Source organism: Papilio xuthus, unplaced genomic scaffold (genome assembly GCF_000836235.2).
Source record: "Papilio xuthus unplaced genomic scaffold, Pxut_1.1 DF828142.1, whole genome shotgun sequence".
Taxonomy (NCBI): domain Eukaryota; kingdom Metazoa; phylum Arthropoda; class Insecta; order Lepidoptera; family Papilionidae; genus Papilio; species Papilio xuthus.
Genome location: NW_013530507.1, coordinates 4,772,529 through 4,779,252, shown reverse-complemented (window position 1 = coordinate 4,779,252; position 6,724 = coordinate 4,772,529). Strand labels below are relative to the sequence as shown.

The window sequence follows — 6,724 nt, the reverse complement described above, 5'->3', positions numbered from 1 at the left end:
GCTATCCGGCGAGCAATTAATGAAACGACCAAGATTTGTGAGTATGAAATAATAAGAGGCGCTGCGTAATCTCTGAATCGGATCGTAGTAAAGGTTTATTATCGTTTTCTAAAGCGTCCGGCGCACACGTGAAGGCTTTAATCGAGTATGGGTTAAAGCAAGCGCTGGAGGCTGAATGGGCGCGGGGCGTCGGCGGCCCGCCTGCCGAGTCAGTCGCGCCTCGAGCCCCGGAGGGGCTGCACGTGTCCCAGCTCCCGCCTCGCGACTTATGTAACCATCCGCACGGTGAGTCCGCAGCCTCCGCGCCACTGCCTCCCCCCGATCGACCCCTGGGCCGGCCCACGCGCGCTTATCTACCGCTACCCCGCCAACCCCTTTCCCCGCCTCGTCTCATATCGACTGATAACTCTCGACGGAAGCACCATCGGCCCGCGTTGTGCAATAACTGTCAGCTGAGACGTGACATAATCGATGCAGTAAGTACCGGTGCTTGTTCAGTGCGAATCCGTGGTCTGCTCCACTATATGGCATGCGAGTGCGTTATATAACGGGACGTCACCTCAGGTGGTCGGCCGCGCTGCCTCCACTCGCCCGCCAGCATTCAGATAAGACCGCTAAAATGCATTACAATATTTCCATCGTACAACCTAAGAAACTTTATTCTACCCACTTGTTTAGTTTTAGAAAATTTTTAACATTTTTATTTGATAATCCACGAGATACGTAAACAACTTAAACGTAGCACTATTTTAACACGATATTTGGAATTTAGAGGTTATGTGATAAAACAAAATAATATTCCTTAGTCATGTTCCATAAAACAAAACATTGAATAAATCAAACATAATTATTAAACTGTAATTAATGGTTATTTTTTTTTAATAAAATGAATTGATATAATGACAAATTTTTCTTGATAAAAATTATTTAAAAGAAAATTTACTCAAGATTCTGAGGTTACGTGATGGAAAAGCTAAGAACGTAAAAATAAGCAAAAATTAAGTAAAAGTTAAATAATTACAGTTCTATTTAAACCTCTATGGATTCTATTAGAAAATAATTGAAATACTTTATTTAAGTCTGGACATCAACTTCTTATAGGACGATAACATTGTTTTAAACCAACAAACAACATGAATAGACATTAATGGATGCATTGACTTAACTTGTATGTAAATTGATTGTCATAATGAACAATGCCAGCAGGTTCATGTACTAAATATTAGTTAATATATTTTTTGTCACGACTCACAGAGTAAGATTATATATAAAATGTGTACATCGATTTTAACATCTTGCAAAATATTTATTTTATAATAATGCAAATATATTTGTATTGAGGCTAAGTATAATTTCCACGGTGACGAAATCGCGGGTAATAGATTAGATTAGATTTTTACTTACATTTTATCTTAATAATATTATAATTGCGAATGTTTGGATGGATGCACGGATGGATGTTTGTTTGAAGGTATCTCCAGAATGGGTGCGTATATCTAGCTGAAATATGGCGTAGATTTAGGATATAACCTAGAAAAAGGCAGGTTATTAATTAAGATTTTTTCTTAATCCCCCGTGGACAGAGTCGCGGGCGACGGCTAGTCGGCAATATCTATTAAAGTAAGATAGTTGGTCGATGAAACTCAGGTTTCTTTAGTATACAAGAACTATAAGTTCGGAACAAGTTTACGTTGGAAGTTAATATGTGAAATTGTATATGTGCAAAAGTTGAATACATTTCGCATTGTCTGTTTATTTGTCATGCAATATCTATATTCTCAACGATTCTTTTCTTGCTCGTTTATTTTTATTATTCAGCTTAACAGCTCAATACGTATTAACTGTCCATTATTTTACTTGTACATTTACTTACGTTAAAAGATTACAATGAACATTGTTTTATTGTCAGTCGTTATCATAGTTCAAATGTCAGCCAAGTATAAAAAATTGCCGCGTACCGCGACTTAGGTCGAACGGAATTAAAAAACTTAGTACCATATGTGTTGTTCTAGACCATAGTCTACAACTGTGCCAAATTTCAGCACGATCCGTTTAGCGGTTCAGGAGATAACTAACAACAAACATTTATCCATCCATCCATCTAAACATCCGCATTTATAATATTAGTAAGATAATTTAAAATTTGCAGTAACCTAGACTAGACTATCTTTCGTTTTACACATTTGTTTTTAATTTTTTTGTTTATTCATCTAAATAATATGAAAAGATTACGTTCAATAAGTTGCCAGTGTAAATTAAGTTAGCACCTAAAATAAATAAATATTAAAAATGTGTTTCCCAGAGAGAACAGAATATTCCGTTCATTTATAAAAAAATCAACTGACAGATTGTTTAGTCTCGTTCCAAGATTTAAGATTGAGGCCTTAAGAATAATCTAGAGTAAAACGAAACGCTCGGATGAGATGCCCCGAGGCGTAATTCAATTATCTTTTTTGTTTAATTTTCTTACCTGCAGAAATAATGGGCTATATTTAAACAAGTTTTTTTTTAATTTTAACATAGTATTATTACTTTTGCCAAACTGACAGGTGAGTCATCCTTATAAAGGGTCCATTGTTTATGACTAGAAACAACTTAACCGGTTTTGAAGTGTAAATAATTGCCCTCTTATTTACTCTGTGGTAATCCACTAATCTATGATATAATATAAGGGATGTTAGTAGTGTATTTTTCTTCAAAGATAAAGTACTGAGATAAATACATATTGTTTTTACAAGTGGCATCGTACCGCGAGAAGGTTACGCCCGATACACACAGCCTTTTGTGCTTCAAAGGCCTACAAAGGTCAGTTACCGCTTGTATGGATATAAGAATTTTGTAAATACATTTTTGTTTTACTTTGAATTAAAAAGAGATGCGTTATAAAGATTACGTTTTATATTTACATATACTATATAATATTTAAGTAATTTGAGATAACTTTTTGCCATTATCATAAGTGTTTCTCGGAGAATTTCGTGTTATTTTGGTTATTAAGAATATTATATTGATTTATCCTCGTTCATTAACATTCTAGTTCAGGTGGGATTCGGAGTCTATCCAATTAAGGAGTAACTAGGATACATACGCACGGGGGCACAGTGGTCTTATTTATTGATACCTTAAAATATATATGAATGTAAAAAGAGCGAGAGTGTTGTGTCAGGATTTCGGCGAATAGAGGCTCGTGCTCTCTGTCTACCCTTCTGGGTATATGCCGTAATGATCTCGTTTTTGTCTTAAAAAAACAAACATTTTACGTGTCTGTAAAGATTGCTGTAATAAGAACCCGTAGTTATAGAAGTATAAGGGCATAGGAATGTTTAAAACTTGTTATTCTTTAAACACGAATTTCCAGTTAATCAAATTTTAAATACAATAGTTGTTCGTATGAATTCCAATAATATTAGTATCAGTAAGGCTATTGTAGTAAGCTTTTATATCGAGCGTACATCGGTACTTACTGGCTGTATACATCGTCTGTCAGACGAGACACGTTTAGACTTAATGTTAACACATCGGAAATAAAATGATTTATTGTCGTTGTATTATCGATGTCTCGAACGTTCGGTGGCTCACCACTTTGTTGGCAAGTTGAGCGAATACGATTTCTCGATGTTATTTTATTGTGTTATATAAAAATCGTATTTGATTTGTGCAATAATAAAATGTTTTATTAAAAATTATTTGAGAAGTGTTCTAATGCTATTAGTCAGGTTTATAATTAAGTCTAACGTAATTATATAATTCAATGTTTTTTTTGGTATGTGAGTAAATCCTGAGTTGTTGAATTGTTTGAAATCATTGGATTGTAACAAGATGATACTTTTTGTTAGTACATTGTTTTTAAATGAACGAATGTATAACTAACCTAACCTCCAAATGTAATGTAATTTGGAATTTTAGTGCTAAGATTGCAAATTAGCTAATCTTATGGCAAAGGGGACCACCCGTGTGAACAAAAATTTATCTAATTTTTAGTCGACTTCAAAAAGAAGGAGGTTATGTTTTGTTGTTTTTGTAGATGAATAAAAATGTAAATTATGTTCTCATTTAAATTCTTTATTTAGCTCAAATGATATAGATTTATAATATTCTAAACAGTTCCATATTAATTTTACTAATATTATAAATGCGAATGTTTGGATGGATGGATGTTTGTTTGAAAGTATCTCTGGAACGGCTGCATGGATATCGCTGATATTTGGCATAGATGTAGATCATAGACTAGAAGAATACATAGGCTACTAATTATGTTTTTTTTTAATTACGCGCAGACGACAGCCAGTATTTAATATCTTTATAAATAAATTGCATTACAATAACTTCTATACAATTAGGTCAAGAGATAAACCTATTTTCTCATAGTCTAATGATTATTATCCGTTCAGATTCTAAAAGATGAAGCAAGTAAACTAAAGTTATTCTACGAAGTCGAGAAAGTACAAGTTTTGACCTTATTTATAATAGATAAAAAGAATAGCTGTCATATAAAAGGGCAAGTGTTTGAGCGTTGACATGTGATATGGTATACATGCATGTTTATGTTGTGTTTGAATTTGGAACGTCTTTAAAATAGTCTTTGTACAAATAATAAAATTAACCAAATACAAAGATAGTATACGTGGTAAAGGGGGATACTTCAATAACTATTGAGGTAGTTTTTTTTTATATCATAAGGTAGCAAACGAGCGAGCGGCCACCTGAAATCGCTGAATTGATGACCGTTGCCCATAGACATACACAATTGCGTATGCGTTGCCTACCTTTAATCGACGGAGGAGAGGATGCACAGAAAGAGAATATTTTCCCCTTCCATGCATCCTCTCATCCGGAAAGTCCACTTCCACTTCCCATCCCTTCCCCATAAGAAAATGGGTGGGAAGGGAAAGTGGACTAAATTAGGCTTCCGGGACGCACACTCATCAGACGAAACGCGGAATTGCTTCCACTTCACGCCTGTCTTCTGTGTGGTCGTGGTATTTCACCGGGCGAGCCGGGCCGATTCGTGCGAAGATGTTAAATCGGGCTCTACCACTGTTAAAAGGTAGTATAAAGATTGTATATTTTATGAGAGTTTACACTGAATTTCGTATGAATCACTCTGTATGTGGCAGTAAGTAAGTCTTTTAAATATTATTCATTTAATTTTATAATTGTTCCGAGTATAACTGAGTTATCGTAATAACAATGACAAGGATATTTACGGTGTTATTTTCTTGTCAATTAAATGATTAAGACTTCCGACATTCAGTTTCATATAATTGCGTCTTTGATTATATATCCACCATTGTTAGTTTGTTCTGATCATACTTAAATGATAAATGTTTTTGATTTTAATGTAGATATGTAAATCTATCGTATGAAATGCAAATACAATATTATTGTTAAGGAAAATCATTTATCACTGCATATTAATATATGCAATGCAATGCAATCGTTGAATGCGTGAGTTAGTAAATGTCAAGTTAAGAGTGAATTTTAATTTTATTTTCTTGATAAAAAAAATAAAATTAATATTTCACAAAAAATCTTTGGTTTTCGTATTTTTAAAAATGTTATAGAATTCTCGTATCACAATGTTAATTGCTCTATACTCGTCCGAAACGAATTGACCGATTTTAATGTTTTATATATTATATATTCAGTTAGTCTAAGAAATGGCTACTCTAGCTAGCTCTAGCTCTACTACACTAGCTCTTTTTTATCTCTATAAATATTACCTTCTTGTCAGTCGTATACAAAATGCCACTAACACGGGAATGGTGAACTTGATTTGATTAGAGATCTTATTGAAGAAATCCTGTGCGGTGTACCAATTACAAACTTCGTGCATAGTTGCAGTGTAGGAGTTACTAAATATGTAAGCAATTCCGTTTAGAAATTATCAGATTGGCAGAAACAATATATTGCCTTGGTCTCTAACCGTATAAACTCAAAGGCATTTCTTATACGCTGACTCATCCCCTTTAGAGGTCACGTTCTGATTGATGTCATAAATCTACTGCCGACATCACTTCCCGCTTAATCGCAATTCCTTGTCTTCACTCTAGACCACGAAATGAAGGGTGCCAATGATGTAATGACAATAACACGTGACACTGTCAAAAATATTTCTTAAGAAGCAATTAGTAAACAGTAAGTCTTTATCAATTATATTACGTATCAATTCAAAATCGTAATGACATTTTTTCCTTCCGGTAAAACGCTTTTTATTGTTTATTTAGTTACTTATTATTACTATATATAATACAAACATATAATAATATTATAAATGCGAATGTTCAGATGGATGGATGTTTATTTGAAAATATCTCCAGAACTGCTGCATGGATCTCGCTAAAATTTGTCATTAATGTAGGGCATAGACTAGTTGGGCCGCGGACGAGAGTGAAAGCATGCCCGTGGTCCCGTCCCGATGCTTTGGAGGAACAGAGAGGTTTAGTGGGTATGCCTCCGCTATGGAGGAGAATCCCACATAACTACCGCGTGCCCCCGGGGCGCGGAGTATGCATAAAGCATTCCTCTCTGGAAAAAAAAGGGCATAGACTAGAAAAACACATAGGCTGTTAATTATTTTTTAAGCGGACTGAGTCGCAAGCGACAGCTAGTATTGCATAGCTATATACTATATCACGTTACCTGATTGTATTATACAATTTTCACAAATCGAAAAAAAAAGATAATGGCCGTCAAGTATATAAGTTTGACATTCTTCTGTTTA

The 6,724-nt window shown here is 34.4% G+C and overlaps 1 protein-coding gene across 1 annotated transcript in view; it reads left to right on the top strand.

The window, feature by feature from the left end:
- Positions 1 to 201: 201 nt before the first annotated feature.
- Ih (hyperpolarization activated cyclic nucleotide gated potassium channel Ih) overlaps positions 202 to 6,724 on the top strand; it is a 143,504-nt gene continuing 136,981 nt past the window's right edge. The window contains exon 1 of the mRNA XM_013307319.1: positions 202 to 476. The gene's annotated coding sequence lies outside the window, so the exon portion shown is untranslated. The remainder of the gene's footprint in view (positions 477 to 6,724) is intronic.